This window comes from Xenopus laevis, chromosome 3S (assembly GCF_017654675.1).
Source record: "Xenopus laevis strain J_2021 chromosome 3S, Xenopus_laevis_v10.1, whole genome shotgun sequence".
Classification (NCBI taxonomy): domain Eukaryota; kingdom Metazoa; phylum Chordata; class Amphibia; order Anura; family Pipidae; genus Xenopus; species Xenopus laevis.
In genome coordinates, this window is record NC_054376.1 from 107,229,618 (window position 1) to 107,250,645 (window position 21,028).

General features: G+C 45.8%; 1 pseudogene; it reads left to right on the forward strand.

Annotated features, from left to right (window-relative positions):
- The window catches only part of LOC108712405, a 34,225-nt pseudogene extending 20,013 nt beyond the window's left edge, over positions 1 to 14,212 (forward strand).
- The last annotated feature ends 6,816 nt before the right edge of the window (positions 14,213 to 21,028 follow it).

A 21,028-nucleotide genomic window follows, 5' to 3' on the forward strand; every position in this document is an offset into this window, starting at 1 on the left:
TTTTTAATAGTACGTTTTCATTAATAAACAAGATAGAAGGAAGTATAGTGAGAAGGAAGAAAGAAAGACATGGGGAAGATATATTGGACTTTCTCATATATAATTATTGGACCGTTGATGAGGATGAATCCAGCCAAGGAGTCCATATTTTTTCGAATTTCTCTGGCAGCCTCTGGCACTATAAGTTAACTTATAAAGTTCCAGCTGGGAATTTATGCTTGCACTGATTCTGTAAACTGAAAACTAATTAATTGTTAGTTCCCTGTGTGGACATTCACTTACAAAATAGATTAAATTAGCTATTTACCTTAAAGGGGAACTATTGTATGTAAAATTAAAATCTAATTCTAGCTTCATCTCATAAACTTCTGTACCTTTTCTTTAGTAATCAAGTTAATCTTGAAAACATTTTCTTGGCAAAGGGCACCCACAAATATTTATTAGCCCTAATTATAAATGATAACGAGAGACTGATTGATGAGTGGGAGACAGTGAAGCATTACTTGATTGTTCCAAAAAATTAGCAAGGAAGGTTTAATTGACTATACTCAGGAAGGTTTTTTTGTTTTTTTTTAATTTCAGTGAGATGAATCTTATATTAAATTATCATTTTCATGATAGTTCCCCTTTAAACATTCAATTTAGTATGATGTAGGTCGTGGATTTAAAGGCAGTTTGCAAACGGTCTTTATTTTATAAAATCCATATATATCTGAACTTATTGTAACTTCTGTCGCTGCTCCTTTTGGAATTATAGTGGCTGTATGGTTTCAAGGGTTTTCATATCTTGCAACCATTGTGTAGTTTGGAGAGATAAGCATAAAATGTGCAAATTGTAGCCTTACAGAATCACCGGGGACAAACAGCCTTTTTGAACTGCAAGTTGTAAAGGCAGAATAAGAAGGCAAATAATTAAAAAGAAAAATTAAAGACCAGTTAAAAATGACTAATAGGCCAACCTATAATAAAACTTGAACTTCCCTTTAATTCCAGCTATTAGAGAAAACGATTGCTCTAGGCCTAAAATCTAATTTTATTTTTGTTGCTCAGATGTCCAAGTCTACAGGAAACTTCCTCACTTTAAATCAGGCAGTTGAAAAGTTTTCAGCCGATGGTAAGATTTTCATTCAAAATCATACGCAGGAACTGAGTTATGATTCATGCATGGATTCTACTGTTAGCATTTATTTTTAGTATATAAAATGACTTCCCTTAGGGCATGGGAAAAAAAAAATCTAACTGCTTGTTTAGTTCCTATTACATTCTTTATCCTGATTTGTACAACCTGGTGTAACCCAGATCTTATACTGACACCCAGAATAATTATTGTTTTGGCTCTAGGTATGCGTCTGGCTTTAGCTGATGCTGGTGACACAGTGGAAGATTCAAACTTTTTGGAAGACATGGCTGATGCAGGGATTTTGAGACTACACACCTGGGTGGAGTGGGTTAAAGAAATGCTTGCAAATTGTGACAGTCTGAGAAGCGGAACATCCCACACTTTTAACGATCGTGTTTTTGCAAGGTAGTTAAAAGTCAATTGCCGGCAACAGCTCATACATATATAGAAAATATTAGACTGACTTCTGAGAATGGCCTGTCAAGAATAATAAGTTGGTACAGCACCGCCTACTAGTGACTGGTTGAAAAAGAAATGGAACAATGCCTTTAATATTTGTTTTTATTCTTACAGCAAACTGACTGTTTGGATCTGTTAATTGCCTTTGTAACCTGCTGCTTTATGTCACTCAGAACCTTGGTGGCGTGGGAGGAACGAGCTAGAACAGCAAATAACTAGGATTATCAAACTTACTATCAAATGCGAACCCAATGCCCAAATGAAACTTCCATTGTAGTCTGTCTCACCCACTGACAGAAGTCAGTCATACAGCCAAATTATTAAACATTTCGATTATTTTATTTAAAAGCAACCAGTGACAGGTAAGTAAATGTAGCTGTGAAGCACAGTCCATTTCTTATCTTGCATTAGATAATGATCTAGTTGTGCCTGGTAGGTTTTCAACTGCAGCAGATAATAGTCTGAGTTGCTTACACAAATGCATCGGTAGGAGCACTAACTCATAGCAGCCAACAAGATGTTTGCTTTTATTAGGAAATGGTAACTAATTATTGGTTTCTGTGGATTACTGCACCTGGCTAAACATAATGCCTTTTAGTACACAACACCATTAAGACCCTATTACATTCATAAACACACTAGCCAATTCTTTCACACGCCAGATAACCTGCCAATAGGTTTATGCATTGTGGGATTAAACCAGAGAACCCAGAGATAGTGTCGTGCGTTGGTCCAATCGGGCAGACCCGGACTAGCAGACCATCAAGCCGACCCGCAACCCACTATGCCCCGCCACCAAGACCCACTTCCCGACCCAGCCTGCAAACCGGAAGTGCCATCACTTTTTACCCAGAAATGCCATCACTTTTTACCCGGAAGTGCCGTCACCTTTTAGCCAGAAGTGCCACCACTTTTTAGCCGGGGAAGTGCCATCACCTTTTTACGAGAAATGCCGCACTTTTTAGCCGGAAGTGCCACCACTTTTTAGCCGGAAGTGCCATCACTTTTTTCCCGGAATTGCCATCACTTTTTAGCCGGAATTGCTGTCACTTTTTTCCTGGAAGTGCTGTCACTTTTTACCCGAAGGTGCCGTCACTTTTTAGCCGCAATTGCTGTCACTTTTTAGCTGGAATTGCCGTAATTTTTAGCTGGAAGTGCTGCCACCTTTTAGCCGGAAGTGCCGTCACCTTTTAGTCGTAATTGCCGTCATCTTTTTGCCGGAATTGCCGTCACTTTTTATCCAGCATTGCCATCACGTTTTAGCCGGAAGCGCCATCACTTTTTAGCCGGAATTGCCGTCATCTTTTTGCCGGAATTGGCGTCACTTTTTATCTGGTATTGCCGTCACTTTTATGCTCAAATTGCCGTTACTTTTTGGTGGAATTGCGTCACTTTTTAACCGTAAGTGCCGTCACTTTTTTGCCAGAAATGACGTCACTTTTTATCCAGTATTGCCGTCACTTTTTTTGCCAGAATTGGCGTCACTTTTTGCCGGAATTGCCGTCACTTTTCCCCCGGAATTGCCGTCACTTTTTTAGCCGCAAGTGCCGTCACATTTTTATCCGGTATTGCCGTAACATTTTTTGCCGGAATCGCTGTCACTTTTTAGCCGGAAGTGGTGTCACTTTTTAGCTGGAAGTGGTGTCAACTTTTTGCCAGAAATGCCGTCACTTTTTATCCAGTATTGCCATCACTTTTTGCCGGAATTGCCGCCACTTTTTAGACGGAATTCCCGTCACTTTTTATCTGGTATTGCTATCACTTTTTAGCCAGAAGTGCCGTCACGTCTAGCCATAATTGCCGTCACGGTTTTTGCCGGAATTGCCATCACGTTTTAGCCGGAAGTGGTGTCACTTTTTAGCTGGAAGTGCCGTCACCTTTTTGCCAGAAATGCCGTCACTTTTTAGCCGGATTTGCCGTCACTTTTTATCCGGTATTGCCATCACTTTTTAGCCGGAATTGCTGTCACTTTTTAGCCGGAATTGCCGTCACTTTTTTAGCCGCAAGTGCCATCTCGTTTTTATCCGGTATTGCCGTCAAGTTTTTTGCCGGAATTGCCATCACTTTTTAGCCGGAAGTGGTGTCACTGTTTAGCCGGAAGTGCTGTCACCTTTTTGCCAGAAATGCCGTCACTTATTATCCAGTATTGCCGTCACTTTTTGCCGGAATTGACGTCACTTTTTATCCGGTATTGCCATAATTTTTTTTTTGCCGGAGTTGCCGTCACTTTTCCCCCGGAAGTTGTCACCTTTTGCCAGAATTGCCGTCACTTTTTAGCCGGAATTGCCGCCACTTTTTAGCCGGTAATGCCGCCACTTTTTAGCCGGTATTGCCGTCACTTTTTAGCTGGAAGTGGTGTCACTTTTTAGCCGGAAGTGGTGTCGCCTTTTTGCCAGAAATGCCGTCACTTTTTATCCAGTATTGCCGTCAATTTTTTTGGAGGAATTGGTGTCACTTTTTTCGAAATTGCCGTCACTTTTTAGCCGGAATTGCTGCCACTTTTTAGCCGGTATTGCCGCCACGTTTTATCCGGTATTGCCGTCACTTTTTAGCTGGAAGTGGTGTCACTTTTTAGCCGGAAGTGGTGTCGCCTTTTTTCCAGAAATGCCGTCACTTTTTAGCCGGAATTGCCGTCACTTTTTAGCCACAGCTTACTCCGTGCGTGTCAGCGCACCAGCAAGACAGTCTCTACCCAGATCAATCAGCCAGTCCACAATCCGGTAATGACAAATTTGGGGAGGGAAACAGAAATGATATGCAGATTCTGTACCCTGGCTAGTGGGAGCCCTAACTCTGCGCCTCCATCCTTGCGGGCGCCAAACCGGAAGTCCGCACTGTCACCTTTTTGCCAGAAATTATCACTTATTAGCCAGTATTGCCGCCACTTTTTAGCCGGTATTGCCGTCACTTTTTAGCTGGAAGTGGTGTCGCCTTTTTGCCAGAAATGCCGTCACTTTTTAGCCGGAATTGCCGTCACTTTTTATCCAGTATTGCCGCCACAAATTGTTTTGCCGGAATTGCCGCCACTTTTTAGCAGGAATTGCGGTCACTTTTTCCCCGGAAGTGCTGTCACTTTTTGCCGGAATTGCCGCCACTTTTTATCCTGTATTGCCGTCACTTTTTAGACAAAGTGGTGTCACTTTTTAGCCGGAAGTGGTGTCACTTTTTAGCCGGAAATGGCATCTCTTTTTTTGCTGAGGTGAATTTATAGAAAGCCACAGCTTACTCCGTGCGTGTCAGCGCACCAGCAAGACAGTCTCTACCCAGATCAATCAGCCAGTCCACGATCCGGTAATGACAAATTTGGGGAGAGAAACAGAAATGATATGCAGATTCTGTACCCTGGCTAGCGGGAGCCCTAACTCTGCGCCTCCATCCTTGCGGGCGCCAAACCGGAAGTCCGCACTGTAAATTTTTAGCCGTAAATGCCATCATCTTTTTGCCGGAATTGCCGTCACTTTTTAACCGGTATTGCCGTCACTTGTTTTGCCGGAATCGCCGTCACTTTTTGAGTGGAATTGCCGTAACTTTTTAACCGTAAGTGCCGTCACTTTTTTGCCAGAAATGTAGTCACTTTTTATCCGGTATTGCCATCACTTTTTTAGCCGCAAGTGCCGTCACATTTTTATCCGGTATTGCCGTAATTTTTTTGCCGGAATTGCCGTCACTTTTTAGCCGGAAGTGGTGTCACGTTTTAGCCGGAAGTGGTGTCACTTTTTAGCCGGAAGTGGTGTCACCTTTTTGGCAGAAATGCCGTCACTTTTTATCCAGTATTGCTGTCACTTTTGCCGGAATTGTTGTCACTTTTTAGACGGAATTCCCGTCACTTTTTATCTGGTATTGCCATCACTTTTTAGCCAGAAGTGCCGTCACCGTCTAGCCATAAGTGCCGTCACCGTCTAGCCATAATTGCCGTCACGGTTTTTGCCGGAATTGCCGTCACTTTTTAGCCGGAAGTGGTGTCCCTTTTTTAGCCGGAAGTGGTGTCACCTTTTTGCCAGAAATGCCGTCACTTATTATCCGGTATTGCCATCACTTTGTGCCGGAATTGCCGTCACTTTTTATCCGGAAGTGCTGTCACTTTTTGCCGGAATTGCAGTCACTTTTTAGCCGAAATTGCTGCCACTTTTTAGCCGGCATTGCCGCCACTTTTTATCCGGTATTGCCGTCACTTTTTAGCTGGAAGTGGTGTCACTTTTTATAGCCGCAAGTGCCATCGCGTTTTTATCCGGTATTGCCGTCAAGTTTTATGCCGGAATTGCCATCACTTTTTAGCCGGAAGTGGTGTCACTTTTTAGCCGGAAGTGTCGTCACCTTTTTGCCAGAAATGCCGTCACTTATTATCCAGTAGTGCCATAACTTTTTGCCGGAATTGACGTCACTTTTTATCCGGTATTGCCATAATAATTTTTTTTGCCAGAGTTGACGTCACTTTTTCCCCCGGAAGTGCTGTCACTTTTTGCCGGAATCGCTGTCACTTTTTAGCCGGAATTGCCGCCACTTTTTAGCCGGTATTGCCGCCACTTTTTAGCCGGAAGTGGTGTCGCCTTTTTGCCAGAAATGCCGTCACTTTTTATCCAGTATTGCCGTAAATTTTTTTTGGAGGAATTGGCGTCACTTTTTTCAAAATTGCCATCACTTTTTAGCCGGAATTGCCGTCACTTTTTTTTCCAGTATTGCCGCCACAAATTCTTTTGCCGGAATTGCCACCACTTTTTAGCAGAAATTGCCGTCACTTTTTCCCTGGAAGTGCTGTCACTTTTTGCCAGAATTGCCGTCACCTTTTAGCCGGAATTGCAGCCACTTTTTATCCTGTATTGCCGTCACTTTTTATCCGGTATTGCCGGCAATTTTTTTGCCGGAATTGGCGTCACTTTTTTCGGAATTGCCATCACTTTTTAGCCATAATTGCCGTCACTTTTTAGCGGGAAGCGCCATCTCTTTTAAGCCGGAATTGCCATCACTTTTTAGCCGTTAGCGCTGTCACTTGTCGCCATCACGTTTTATCCGATATTGCTGTCACTTAGTAGCCTGAAATGCCGTCACCTTTTTGCCGGAATTGCCGTCATCTTTTTATCCAGTATTGCCGGCACTTTTTTTGCCGGAATTGCCGTCATCTTTTTAGCCGGTATTGCTGTCACCTTTTTGCCTAAATTGCCGTCACTTTTTAGCCGGAATTGGCATCACTTTTTAGCCGGAATTGCCACCACTTTTTAGCAGGAATTGCCGTCACTTTTTCCCTGGAAGTGCTGTCACTTTTTGCCAGAATTGCCGTCACCTTTTAGCCGGAATTGCAGCCACTTTTTATCCTGTATTGCCGTCACTTTTTATCCGGTATTGCCGGCAAGTTTTTTTGCCGGAATTGGCGTCACTTTTTTCGGAATTGCCATCACTTTTTAGCCATAATTGCCGTCACTTTTTAGCGGGAAGCGCCATCACTTTTAAGCCGGAATTGCCATCACTTTTTAGCCGTTAGCGCTGTCACTTGTCGCCGTCACGTTTTATCCAATATTGCTATCACTTAGTAGCCTGAAATGCCGTCACCTTTTTGCCGGAATTGCCGTCATCTTTTTATCCGGTATTGCCGGCACTTTTTTTTGCCGGAATTGCCGTCATCTTTTTAGCCGGTATTGCTGTCACCTTTTTGCCTAAATTGCCGTCACTTTTTACCCGGAATTGGCATCACTTTTTAGCCGGTATTGCCACCACAATATTTTTTGCCGGAGTTGCCGCCACTTTTTAGCAGGAATTGCCGCCACTTTTTAGCCAGTATTGCCGTCACTTTTTATCCGGTATTGCCGTCACTTTTTAGCTGGAAGTGGTGTCACCTTTTTGCCAGAAATGCCATCACTTTTTATCCGGTATTGCCGTCACTTTTTGCCGGAATGGCATCACTTTTTAGCCGGTATCGCCGTCACTTTTTAGCCGGAAGTGGTGTTGCCTTTTTGCCAGAAATGCCATCACTTTTTATCCGGTATTGGCGTAATTTTTTTTGCTGGAATTGTCGTCACTTTTTATCCGGAATTGCCGTCACTTTTTTGCCGGGATTGCCGTCACTTTTTAGGCAGAATTACCATCACTTTTTAACGGGAAGCACCATCACTTTTTAGCCATAATTGCCGTCACTTTTTAGCCTTTAGTGCTGTCGCATTTTTGCCGGAATTTCCGTCATCTTTTTGCCGGAATTGCTGTCACTTTTTATCCGTTATTGCAGCCACCATTTTTTTGCCAGAATTGCCGTCACTTTTTATCCGGTATTGCCGTCACTTTTTTTTTTTGGCGGAATTGCCATCACTTTTAAGCCGGAAGTGGCGTCACTTTTTTAGCCGGAAGTGGTGTCACCTTTTTGCCGGAATTGCATTCACTTTTTAGCCGGAAGTGGCATCACTGTTTTTGCCAGTAGTGCCGCCACTTTTTTAGCCAGAAATGCTGTCACCTTTTAGCCAAAATTGCCGTCACTATTTGCTGGGCTTTCCGTCACATTTTATCTGGTATTGCCGTCACTTTTTAGCCGGAAATGGTGTCACTTTTTTTGCCTGAAGTGCCGTCAGGTTTTCCCCGGAATTGCTGCCACATTTTATCCGGTATTGCCGTCACTTTTTACCTAAATTGGCTTTACTTTTTATCCTGTATTGCCGTCACTTTTTAGCCGGAATTGCTGTCACTTTTTAGCCGTGTTTGCTGTCACTTTTTACCCAGAAGTGCCGCCACTTTATAGCAGGAAGTACCGCCACTTTTTTGCCGGAAATGCCGTCACTTTTTTCCAGAAGTGTTCTTACTTTTTTTGCATGAATTGCCGTCACTTTTTAGCCAGAATTGGCTTCATCTTTTTGCCAAAATTGACGGCACTTTTTATCCGGTATTGCCGTCACTTTTTAGCCGGAATTGCCGTCACTTTTTAGCCGTATGTCCTGTCACTTTTTATCCGGAAGTGGCGTCACTTTTTAGCGGAAAGTGACGCCACTTTTTTGCCGGAAATGCCGTCACTTTTCCCCGGAATTGCTGCCACATTTTAGCCAGAAGTGTCGTCACTTTTTTTGCCGGAATTGCCGTCACTTTTTACCCAGAATTGCCTTCACTTTTTTGCTGGAAGCGCCTTCACTTTTTACCCAAAGGTGCCATCACTTTTTAGCCGGAATTGCCGTAACTTTTTAGACGGAATTGCCGTCACTTTTTTGCCAGAAATGCCGTCACTTTTTAGCCGGAATTGCCATCACTTTTTAGCCAGAATTGCTGTCACTTTTTAGCCGGAATTGGCATCACTTTTTAGCCAGAAGTGCCGCCACTTTTTAGCCGGAAGTGCCGTTACTTTTTTGCCGGTAGTGCAACCATTTTTTAGCCGGAAGTAGTTTCACTTTTTTCCTGGAAGTGCCGTCACTTTTTAGCCGGACATGCCATCACCTTTAGCCGGAATTGCCGTCATCTTTTTGCCGGAATTGCCATCACTTTATTAGCCCTATTTGCCGTCATATTTTTGCCGTAATTGCTGTCACTTTTTATCCGGTATTGCCGTCAATTTTTGCCCGGAATTGCCGTCACTTTTTAACCGTAAGTGCTGCCACTTTTTTGCCAGAAATGCTCACTTTTTAACGGGTATTGCCGTCACTTTTTCCCTGGAATTGGCGGCACTTTTTGCCGGAATTGCCGTCACTTTTTAGCCATAATTGCCGTCACTTTTTAGCTGGAATTACCGTTACTTTTTAGCGGGAAGCGCCATCACTTTTTAGCCGGTATTGCCATCACTTTTTATCCAGAATTGCTGTCACTTTTTAGCCAGAAGTGCCGTCACCTTTTAGCCGGAATTGCCGTCATATTTTTTGTCTAAATTGCCATTATTTTTTATCTGGAAGTGGCGTCACTTTTTATTCGGAAGTGGCAGCACTTTTTAGCCAGAAGTGCCGTCACTTTTTAGCCGGAAGTGCCGCCACTTTTTAGCCGGAAGTGCCGCCACTTTTGTTTGCGAGAATTGGTGTCACTTTTAGCTGGAATTGGCGTCAACTTTTAGCTGGACGTGCCGTCACTTTTTAGCCGGAAGTGCCATCACCTCTTAGTTATAATTGCCATCCTCTTTTTGCCGGAATTGCCGTCACTTTTTATCCGGCATTCTCGTCACGTTTAGCCGGAAGCGCCGTTACGTATTAGCCGGAAGCGCCGTCACTTTATGTTTAAATATTTTATTTGATTTTCACATTAAACAAATAAAATCAATAGACAGCAAACATTATGCAGAAGAAGAGAAAGAAAAAAAACGGTACAGTCGACTAAATAGTATGTTATTGTCAAAAAGTATACCATACTAGAAAATTAACAAGAACTAACAAAAATGAACTAAGCCAGTGGATGCAAATAAAATAAAAGAAAAAAAGAAAAAGCTCATTAATAATCTGGAATGTCAGATAGATCTTTTACAGTTGAAGAAACCGCATTATATGATCACCAGTTTTAGAGTTGCATATTTCAAAATAAGGACACCAAATCTGCCTAAAAAAATCTTTAGAATCACTTTCTTGAGATTTAATAATTAAGGCTTCTTGCCAGCTAAGCTGATTCATATAAGAAATAGTGTCCGATAACGAGGGGGGTTCCTTTTGTAGCCAAAAATTAAGTAAAGCTTTCCTGGAAGCAGCTAGAAAATAAGTAGTAAGTAATTCACTTTCATGGGAGATAAACATTAACTTAGAAATTAAAGAAAGCATAGTATTATCTAGATGCAGTAATGTAAAACCCAGAGACAATTTAATTTTTATCTTCAATCTTGAATTCAAAAAACTAGTGACTTCCTTCCAAAATAAATAAATCTTTGGGCAGGACCATAAGTAATGGAAAAGTGAAACATTAGTCTCATCGCATTTAGGGCAAAATGATAGGGGAGTATTAGAAATACTTTTAGAAAACATTTCCCCATAGCCTAAATGGATAAGCTTTAAAATGCTGAACTCTCCAACTCTCTGCTAGAATTAATTTATTATGATTATAAATAGATTTCACCAAGAACTCAGACCATTTGATGGAAGAATTTGATAATGGGTGTGAGTCTGTACTATAAATATTCCAACATTTTTTAGATAAAGAGCCAATAGAAATTGAACAGGGGAGTTCCATAAATTCTGCCAATTCATCTGCTAGTTTGTGGTCAGCTAAAACCAGATTTTTGTTGTTATGGAGCAGAGAAAGACCACATTGACAAGCTAAATAATAGTATCTATCATAATCATGAAGCTTATACTCTTCCTTGAGCTTTGACCAAGACATTAGGGTTTTTGTAAGTGGGTCAAAAATGTCTTTTACTAAAACAAATAAGTTTCTCTTATTCTTATAAAGATATTTGATATATTGAAAAAAAGGGCCCGTGATACCAATTTTTTTAAGGCAAATAAATAGATGTTCCCAAGTAATATTATCAAATGCCTTCTCAGCATCAATATTAAGAATAGAACTAGGGATTTTATGTTTTTTGGCAAAATATAAAGTATGGATCAAAGCCCTAATATTCTTAACTCCTGATCTTTTCTTAATAAAACCATTTTGGGCCTCGGAGATTATAAAGGGAAGAATTAAAGAAATCAGCAAGGACCTTGGATAATATCTTGATATATTTCATTAGAAGGTAGACTTTTCCCCAAAAATAAAATTTCATTAAATAGGTTTGTTAAAAAAGGTGAGATTTTATCTTTCATCATTTTGTAAAAGGAAGGAGTTAATCCATCAGGGCCACCTGCTTTTGCAGTTTTCAAATTATTAAAAACATTGAACACTTCCTCTGTAGAAATTGGACTATTTAGTTTTTCCAACTGAACTGAACTGAATCTGAGGAATTTTACAATTTTCAAAGAATATTTCCATTTTCTCAGAATTTATATTTGGATTAGAGTACAAATCTTTATAATAATCTTTGAAAATGCTGACAATTTTATTTGGATCATTTGTTAACTGGTTCTGAGTATCTTTAATCCTAATAAGATTAGCCTTCTTATTTCTAGTAAGATTAAAAAGCAAATTGTTTGCTTTGTTACTTAAATTATTAATCCTAGCCTGCGAAAAAGATGTAAAAAAAATTTGCCTCAATTTGATCCAGATCTTAAGTTCTTCTAAAATATTCTTATATTTTTGAGCATTTTCAAACAAGGGATGCTGTTTAAATCGAAGGTAAAAGTTTGTCTTTTACTCAATTCAAGAAAATTTTTGTGAACTTTTCTAAAGAAGTGAGATTTAAAAGAAGATATTTCCCCTCAAGCCACCGCCTTCCAAGTTTCCCATAATAAGGATGGGTCATTCGAGTGTATTTTTTTTCATTAATAAATAAATCCCATCTACTATGAAGCATCTTTAAAAAGTCTGGATTATCTTTTAGCGAATCAGGAAAGGAACAAGAGACATAGTTTCTAGGAGCAGGTGAAATGGAGACCAAAAATGAAATTGGTGCATGGTCTGAGATATTAATATTTCCTATAGTTGCTTCAATAGTTCTATGTATCAGATTATTGGAAATTAGAAAATAATAAATTCTTGTACCTATATGATGAACAGATGAGAAAAAGGTCAAATTGTTTTCAGCGGGGTGAAAAAGCCTCCAAATATCATTAAGGTTGGTGTCTCTGCAATAGTTATGTAGGAGATTCAATTTCTTATCAGGATTATTTAATTTCCAATCAGATCTATCTAAAGAACTAAGAAAGGGCTCATTCAAGTCCCCTGCCAGAATTATATTATTAGCAGGAAGCAAAGAAATTTGTTTTTTAAGCCAATTAAAATAATCAGATTTAGAACTATTTGGAGCATACACGGAACACAAGTGCCACACAACATCATTAATGAGTACAGTAGTAATCAGTAATAGCATAAGGAACTAAAGTCAATAACTTTTTAACTGAATAACAAAACAGAAATATCGAGTAATAGGACACTTCCTTTTTTCCCTAAGGATGGAAAAACTAAAAACTCTCTCTCTATGAGATGAGTTAAACAGAGAGGATAACGCCCGCTACAGGGTTTTTTTAAAATAAAAAGTTGAATCCCTTTAAGAGTCAAGTGTCAGGAATCATGTCATCTTCACTGGAGTGTGGAAGGCTTCCCAACCTGGGAGGAAGCGGAGATCTAGACCTAGATTTGGCCTGCACTTGAGAAGTTTTGCATCGATTATAAGTCTAGATTGTCGAGATGTATCATATCTTTTCCATCTTTGATCCTTTGGGGGAGAGCCAAGTTTCGATTTGGATGTTGCAACTGAAGCAAGATTTCCACTCTTATTCTTTTCTAGATGTGAAGTAAATGTATGTGCCTCACCAGGATCATTGAAAACTCTTACTCCAGAAGGCAAAAAGATCTTTAGTTTAGCAGGATACAACAAGGAAAATTGATATGTAGGTTAGCCAGAGATTGGCAAGATTTAGAAAATTCCTTTCATTTTTGGGACAAAAGCAGTGAGTAGTCCTGAAATATCAAGATTTTATTCCCTTCCACATCAAGTGCTCTCAATTTTTTGTAGGCTTGAAATAGTCTATTTTTGTCTGAATAGTCCAGGTATTTGACAATTACAGCTCTTGGTCTCATGGGTTGGAAATCCTTAAGGGGTCCAATCTGGTGGTTTCTCTCTATTTTGAAGCTTTGGCATTCTTGAGGGAGACCACGTTTGAGGGGATTTGTTTTAGAAATCAAGGTGTTTAATGAGTCATTTTGAAAAGATTCAGGTATGTTTATGAATCTGAGATTGTTTCTCCTAGATCTATTTTCCAGGTCAACCACTTTCATCTTAAGTTCTTGAGTTTGTTTCTCTAAAGAGTCCAACCTGGATGAAGAATCAATCATATCGTCTTGTATTTGAGAAACCACCTCCTCGATGTCTCCAAATCGTTTATCATGTGTAGAGAGTTTCTCTGAGATGTTATTTATTTTGATCTGTAGTTGTAATGATCACCGCTGGGAACCAGGGTGATCGAGGAGAGCCACTCCCTGGGGAGCGGATATGGGGGAAGCCCTGGGGTGTAGCCAAAGATGGTAGGAGGCATGGGCAGGGTTGAAACGATGATTTAATAGCAACAAAAGGGTAAACAAAGGCAAGAAGGGCAAGGTGAAGATAGGGTCAGGCCAAAGTCAAACCGGGTTCACGGGATACGAGGTAATGGGGTACTCACACAGGAAACAAGGATTTCAGGAACAAGGTAATCAAAGTCCAAAGCGTTTAGGGCACAGGATCCAGGATACAACAGCACAGAAACATTTATGACTCAGCCCTGAGCAAAGCTCAGGGCGGGGTTAATAAAGGGCAGGTAATTGGGAATGGGGAACACATGAGGGTAAACGAGGTGGGTGGAGAATAGGGAGGAACAGAAGAACAAACTGTGAACAGGCAGATAGCATAAGTAACAACAAGAGTTCATGATGAGCCCCAAGAGCCCCTGGTGGCTCATCTGGCAAGGTGCCGTGTCCAGAACCCAGGAAACCAGGGATCGATCCTGGGCTTATCCTGACAGTACCCCCCCTTAATGGTCGACCTCTGGGCGACCCAAACGAAAGACCCCCATCCTTTTTAGTCCAATGACTGGAGATGGGGGACAAAAAGTCTTGCTAGGATCAGAGGCAGAAGGACCATCAGGATCCAAGGCTGGAGAGCCGCCAGGGTCCAAGGCTGGAGAGCCGCCAGGGTCCAAGGCTGGAGAGCCGCCAGGGTCCAAGGCTGGAGAGCCGCCAGGGTCCAAGGCTGGAGAGCCGCCAGGGTCCAAGGCTGGAGAGCCGCCAGGGTCAAAGGCTGGAGAGCCGCCTGGGACCGGAGGACCACCTGGAGCCACGTCTGGGACCGGAGGACCACCTGGAGCCACGTCTGGGACCGGAGGACCACCTGGAGCCACGTCTGGGACCGGAGGACCACCTGGACGTCTGGGACCGGAGGACCACCTGGAGCCACGTCTGGGACCGGAGGACCACCTGGAGCCACGTCTGGGACTGGAGGACCACCTGGAGCCACGTCTGGGACCGGAGGACCACCTGGAGCCACGTCTGGGACCGGGAAGGCTGCTGGCACAGGAGATGCAGACAGGACCACTGGCACAGGAGATGCAGACGAGACCACTGGGACAGGAACTGCAGACGGGACCACTGGGACAGGAACTGCAGACGGGACAGGAACTGCAGACGGGACCACTGGCACAGGAACTGCAGACGGGACCACTGGCACAGGAACTGCAGACGGGACCACTGGCACAGGAACTGCAGACGGGACCACTGGCACAGGAACTGCAGACGGGACCACTGGCACAGGAACTGCAGACGGGACCACTGGCACAGGAACTGCAGACGGGACCACTGGCACAGGAACTGCAGACGGGACCACTGGCACACAGGCTGGAAGCGGCTGGGCTGCTGGCACACAGGCTGGAAGCGGCTGGGCTGCTGGCACACAGGCTGGAAGCGGCTGGGGGACCGGCACTGGAACAGGAGGCAGCTGCTGGGGAACCGGCACTGGAACAGGAGGCAGCTGCTGAGGGACCGGCACTGGAACAGGAGGCAGCTGCTCGGGAACCGGCACTGGAGCAGGAGGCAGCTTTCGGGGAGCCGGCACAGGAGGCAGCTGCTGGGGGCCTGGCACTGGAACAAGAGGCAGCTGCTGGGGGACCGGCACTGGAGCAAGAGACTGCTTTCGGGGGACCGGCACTGGAGCAAGAGACTGCTTTCGGGGAGCCGGCACTGGAGCAGGAGGCAGCTGCTGGAGGACCAACACTGGAACAGGAGGCAGCTGCTGGAGGACCGGCACTGGAACAAGAGGCAGCTGCTGAGAAGTCGGCACAGCAGACAGGACAGGCTGGGAAGCCGGCACAGCAGACAGGACAGGCTGGGAAGCCGGCACAGCAGACAGGACAGGCTGGGAAGCCGGCACAGCAGACAGGACAGGCTGGGAAGCCGGCACAGCAGACAGGACAGGCTGGGAAGCCGCACAGCAGACAGGACAGGCTGGGAAGCCGGCACAGCAGACAGGACAGGCTGGGAAGCCGGCACAGCAGACAGGACAGGCTGGGAAGCCGGCACAGCAGACAGGACAGGCTGGGAAGCCGGCACAGCAGACAGGACAGGCTGGGAAGCCGGCACAGCAGACAGGACAGGCTGGGAAGCCGGCACAGCAGACAGGACAGGCTGGGAAGCCGGCACAGCAGACAGGACAGGCTGGGAAGCCGGCACAGCAGACAGGACAGGCTGGGAAGCCGGCACAGCAGACAGGACAGGCTGGGAAGCCGGCACAGCAGACAGCCAGTTGGGAGCCAGTCGTCGGGAAGGTCTAGCTGGACACTTGGGTAGCCGAGGCTGCTGGGAAACCTCAGGAGCCGTGGGCAGCCGATGCTGCTGCGAAGCCTCCTCTCTTGGGGGTACAAGGCATGGCAGAAGCCCCATTTTTGGAGGCACAGAACAAGACAGAAGCCCCACGTCTGGAGGCACAGGACAAGGCAGAAGCCCCTCTTCTAGGGTCACATAAGCCGGCACAAGTACAGGAGGCAGACTCTGGGGAGCCAGTCGATGGGGAAGCTTAGTTGGAGCCTCGGGCAGCTGAGGCTGCTGGGAAACCCCCTCAGGTACAGTGGGCAGCCGACGCTGCTGGGGAAGCAGTTGCTGAGGGGTAGCAGGCCCGGGAATAGAAGGTTGTGGAGGAGACAAGGGCCAAAGGACTGGAAGCGATTTAACAGACACAGGCCTGATAGCAGTTTGAAGTTCAGCTACATCCAAGTCTAAATCCTCCCAATCCTCATCAAAGACAGAATCCTCCCAGTCATCATCAGATACAAAATCCTGCCAAACATCATCAGAGAAATGGGAGCTGACTTTTGCCTCATTCTCCCCACCCCAAGGGAGTTGTAGTTCCACACCGGTAAAGGAAAGCATGGAGGGCTTTTCCAAGGTCTTCCTGTTTGGCTGAGTCATACTGTAATGATCACCGCTGGGAACCAGGGTGATCGAGGAGAGCCACTCCCTGGGGAGCGGATATGGGGGAAGCCCTGGGGTGTAGCCAAAGATGGTAGGAGGCATGGGCAGGGTTGAAACGATGATTTAATAGCAACAAAAGGGTAAACAAAGGCAAGAAGGGCAAGGTGAAGATAGGGTCAGGCCAAAGTCAAAACGGGTTCACGGGATACGAGGTAATGGGGTACTCACACAGGAAACAAGGATTTCAGGAACAAGGTAATCAAAGTCCAAAGCGTTTAGGGCACAGGATCCAGGATACAACAGCACAGAAACATTTATGACTCAGCCCTGAGCAAAGCTCAGGGCGGGGTTAATAAAGGGCAGGTAATTGGGAATGGGGAACACATGAGGGTAAACGAGGTGGGTGGAGAATAGGGAGGAACAGAAGAACAAACTGTGAACAGGCAGATAGCATAAGTAACAACAAGAGTTCATGATGAGCCCCAAGAGCCCCTGGTGGCTCATCTGGCAAGGTGCCGTGTCCAGAACCCAGGAAACCAGGGATCGATCCTGGGCTTATCCTGACAGTAGTTTGTCGATGGCTTTGCCAATTGTAGACTCAATGACTGGATTAATGAGTCTGGCTACTTCAGCCGCAATAAGAGAGTAGTCATCAGATAAAGATGATTTAAATGAAGCAGATTTGTGAGGGATTCTACAATGACAGAAGCACCTTGCATATATCAGCCCCTTTGGAAAATGAACCGTCACACTTAGATGATATGGCCAGTGTCACGATCGCCGCCCGGAGCAGGACCAGGAGCTCCGGGCGGCGCAACTACCTCTTCCGACGCCGCGCCCATGGCCGCCACGTGGGTAGCGGCGCAGAGATGCCTGTGCGAAGACGTCGCGACGGACGCAGGCGCGTCGGTCGCAGACGTGCCGACGCAAGGGCGCCAAAAAACCCCTTTAAAAGGGCGCCAAGATGGCGCCCGAAAATAGGATCTTGTTCCTGAGTAGATTCCTGGGTTCCCTGTTGCTATACCTGTTATCCCTGAGGATATTCTTGATTGATCTCTTGTTGTTGACTACCTGCCTGGACTTTGGACTCTGTTTGTATTCTGCCTGCCTTTTGACCAGTTGCCCGAACTTGACTACCCCTTCTGCTTAATCCCTGGATACCACGTTCCTGATCCCTCCTGAGGGGCTTCCTCCTAGATCCAGACAACCTCCCCAGAGGGAACTCCCAGTTCCCTGACATTATTTTCGGGCCATGGATCCCACTGAGGAAGCTCAGCCTGATTTCGGCAGGGCCTTTCGGGGCCTGCATTCCCGCATGGAGGCGTATGAAGCCCGGCAGAATTACGTGGGACACACGCTGGAGGCGATCCTGGAAAAGCTCTCCTTGTTGACACCAGCGACCCCCCTGCCGGCACCTCCTCCGCAAGCGGCTGCTGCCAAGGCTACCCAGTCCTCCACTTCTGGTGCACATACTCCTGCTCCGCCTCTCTACGATGGCGATCCTCAAGCCTGTCGAGGATTCGTGAATCAGTGCCAGATTCGATTTGCCCTACACCCCACTGAATTTGACTCTGAACGTGCCAAGGTGGGGTTCGTGATTACTCGTCTGGCAGGGAAAGCTCTCGAGTGGGCATCTCCACACTGGGAGAAGCAGTCCCCACTGATGGATGACGCAGAAGCATTTCTCAAAGAATTCCGGGTCGTCTTCGATGCTCCCGGCCGGGTGACATCCGCTGCTTCCCGTTTGTTCCAAATCCTCCAAGGGAGTCGCAGCGTAGCGGAGTATGCTATCGAATTCCGTACACTTGCTGCTGAGACTCGTTGGAACAACGACGCATACCATACTGCATTTTATAATGGTCTCTCTCTCCGCATCAAAGATGACCTGGTCTCCCGTGAATTACCCACGCAAGTTGAAGACCTCATCGCCTTGGCTGTCAAGGTGGACACTCTTCTGAGAGAGCATCAAACCCTGAGAGATCGTGTCAGGAGGTTTCAACCCATGTTGGCACCCCGCTTCAAAAGGCCTTTCCTGCAGGCTCCTGTCACCCCACCTGCTCAAGCATCCATTTCTCTCCAGGAGGAACCCATGCAAGTGGGAAGAACTCGCCTCACTGAACAAGAGAGACTCCGCAGACGGATGTCAGGCCTGTGTCTGTATTGTGGCGGACATTCCCACTTCGCCAATGCCTGTCCTGCAAAGGCTAAGAGTTTTGTACCCCGAGGTATGTCTATGGTAACTCATGTAGGGGGCACTACTCAAAAGTCTCGAGATAGGTCTCAGGGGAAGACTCAAGGAAACTCACACAGGTTTCTCCTTCCCTTCCAGATTCGTCTGACTGAAAAGACCATCTTCGGGAATGCTTTCATCGATTCCGGAGCCGGGGGTAACTTCATGGACGCTCTCTTTGCTAAGTACATGGGAATTCCCTTATTTCCTTTGCCTTCTCCCATGAGGATCGTCGCCATAGATGATAAACCCCTGGAGTCTGTAATCACGATGACCACTGGCGAACTACTTGTGCAGGTTGGGACCCTGCATAAAGAGAGACTTTCGTTTCTTATTATTCCTTGTCCCGCTGTTCCAGTTGTTTTGGGTCTCCCCTGGCTGCGCCTGCACAATCCCACCATAGACTGGTCCACAGGGCAGGTTTCTCATTGGAGCCCATTCTGCCTACAGCATTGCCTTCCTGCTAAAGCCCTCAAGAATGTAACTATCTCCTCAACCGAGTTAAAGTCTCTTCCCTCCTTTTATAAAGAATTCTCCGATGTGTTCTGTAAGAAGTCTGCGGAATTCCTTCCTCCACATCGCTCCTACGACTGTCCTGTCGAACTCCTGCCAGGAGCCATGCCCCCCAGAGGCCGCACTTACCCTCTCTCTCCTGCTGAGACTACCGCAATGAAGGAATACATCCAAGAAAATCTCCAGCGGGGGTTTATCCGCCCTTCCACCTCTCCTGCAGGGGCTGGGTTCTTCTTCGTGGAGAAGAAGGACGGAGGCCTTCGGCCATGCATAGACTACCGGGGCCTGAATAAAATCACTGTAAAGAACAGGTACCCTCTGCCCTTGATCGTAGAGCTCTTCGACCAGCTGAAGGGAGCGAAGATATTCTCTAAGTTGGATCTCCGGGGGGCGTACAACCTCATTCGCATCCGTGAGGGTGATGAATGGAAGACGGCTTTCAACACTCGTGACGGGCACTATGAATATCTCGTTATGCCCTTCGGCCTCTGCAATGCCCCTGCCGTCTTCCAGGAGTTTGTTAACGATGTGTTCCGGGATCTCCTAGGAAGGTTCGTAGTCGTGTACCTGGACGACATCCTGATCTTTTCTAAAGACCTAGAAAGCCATCGCTCCCAGGTGAAGGAGGTACTCTCTCGTCTGAGAATGAACTCTCTCTTCGCCAAGTTGGAGAAGTGCGTCTTCGAGGTGTCCAAGATCCCCTTCCTAGGATACATTATCTCTCCTGAGGGATTTGAGATGGATCCCGTGAAAGTGTCTGCCATCCAGGAGTGGCCTCTCCCGCTGAGTACCAAGGCAATCCAGAGATTTATCGGATTTGCTAACTACTATCAGCAGTTCATCCGGGGGTTCTCTTCCCGCATTGCACCTATCCTGGCCCTCATCCGGAAAGGGGGTAAACCCAGCTTGTGGCCTCCATCTGCCATTGAAGCTTTTCAGTCCTTGAAAGAGGCCTTCAAGTCCGCTTCTGTCCTCCGACACCCCAATCCCGAACTACCCCTCTGCATCGAAGTTGATGCTTCTGAAGTCGGAGCCGGAGCCATCCTGTCTCAGAGACACCCCACTGATGGGAAGTTGCATCCCTGTGCTTATTTCTCCAAGAAGTTCTCGTCCGCGGAGCAGAACTACGATGTCGGGAACCGAGAACTCTTGGCTGTTAAACTTGCCCTTGAAGAGTGGCGTCACCTCCTGGAGGGTTCTCTGATTCCTGTTCAGATTTTACACCGATCATAAGAATCTCGAGTTCATCCAGTCCCTCAAGAGGCTAAACCCCAGACAAGCAAGGTGGGCTCTCTTCTTCTCTCGATTTAATTTATCTTGTCTTATCGCCCAGGCTCCAAGAATCAGAAGGCCGATGCCTTGTCTCGTAGCTTCACTCCGGTGGACCGCTCTCCTGAGAGACAAGAGCCAATCATCCTTCCAATCAAGATTATTGCCTCCCTGTATCCACAGTTTGCTGACCAAATCCTGGCTGGTCAGTCTTCTGCTCCTTCAGATACACCCATTGGAATGGCATTTGTTCCTCCTGAGCTGCGTCTGCCTATCCTGCAACAGACCCATTGCTCCAGGCAAGCCGGACACCCAGGCCCAGCTAAGACTCTTGAACTCTTACGACGCCTGGTTTGGTGGCCTGATATCCGCAAAGATGTGAAGGACTTTGTTGCTGCTTGTAATGTTTGTGCCACATCTAAGTCAAGCCACTCTCGCCCCAGTGGGTTACTACAGCCTTTGCCGGTTCCTTCCCGTCCCTGGACCCACCTGTCCATGGACTTCATTGTCGAACTTCCTCCCTCTTGTGG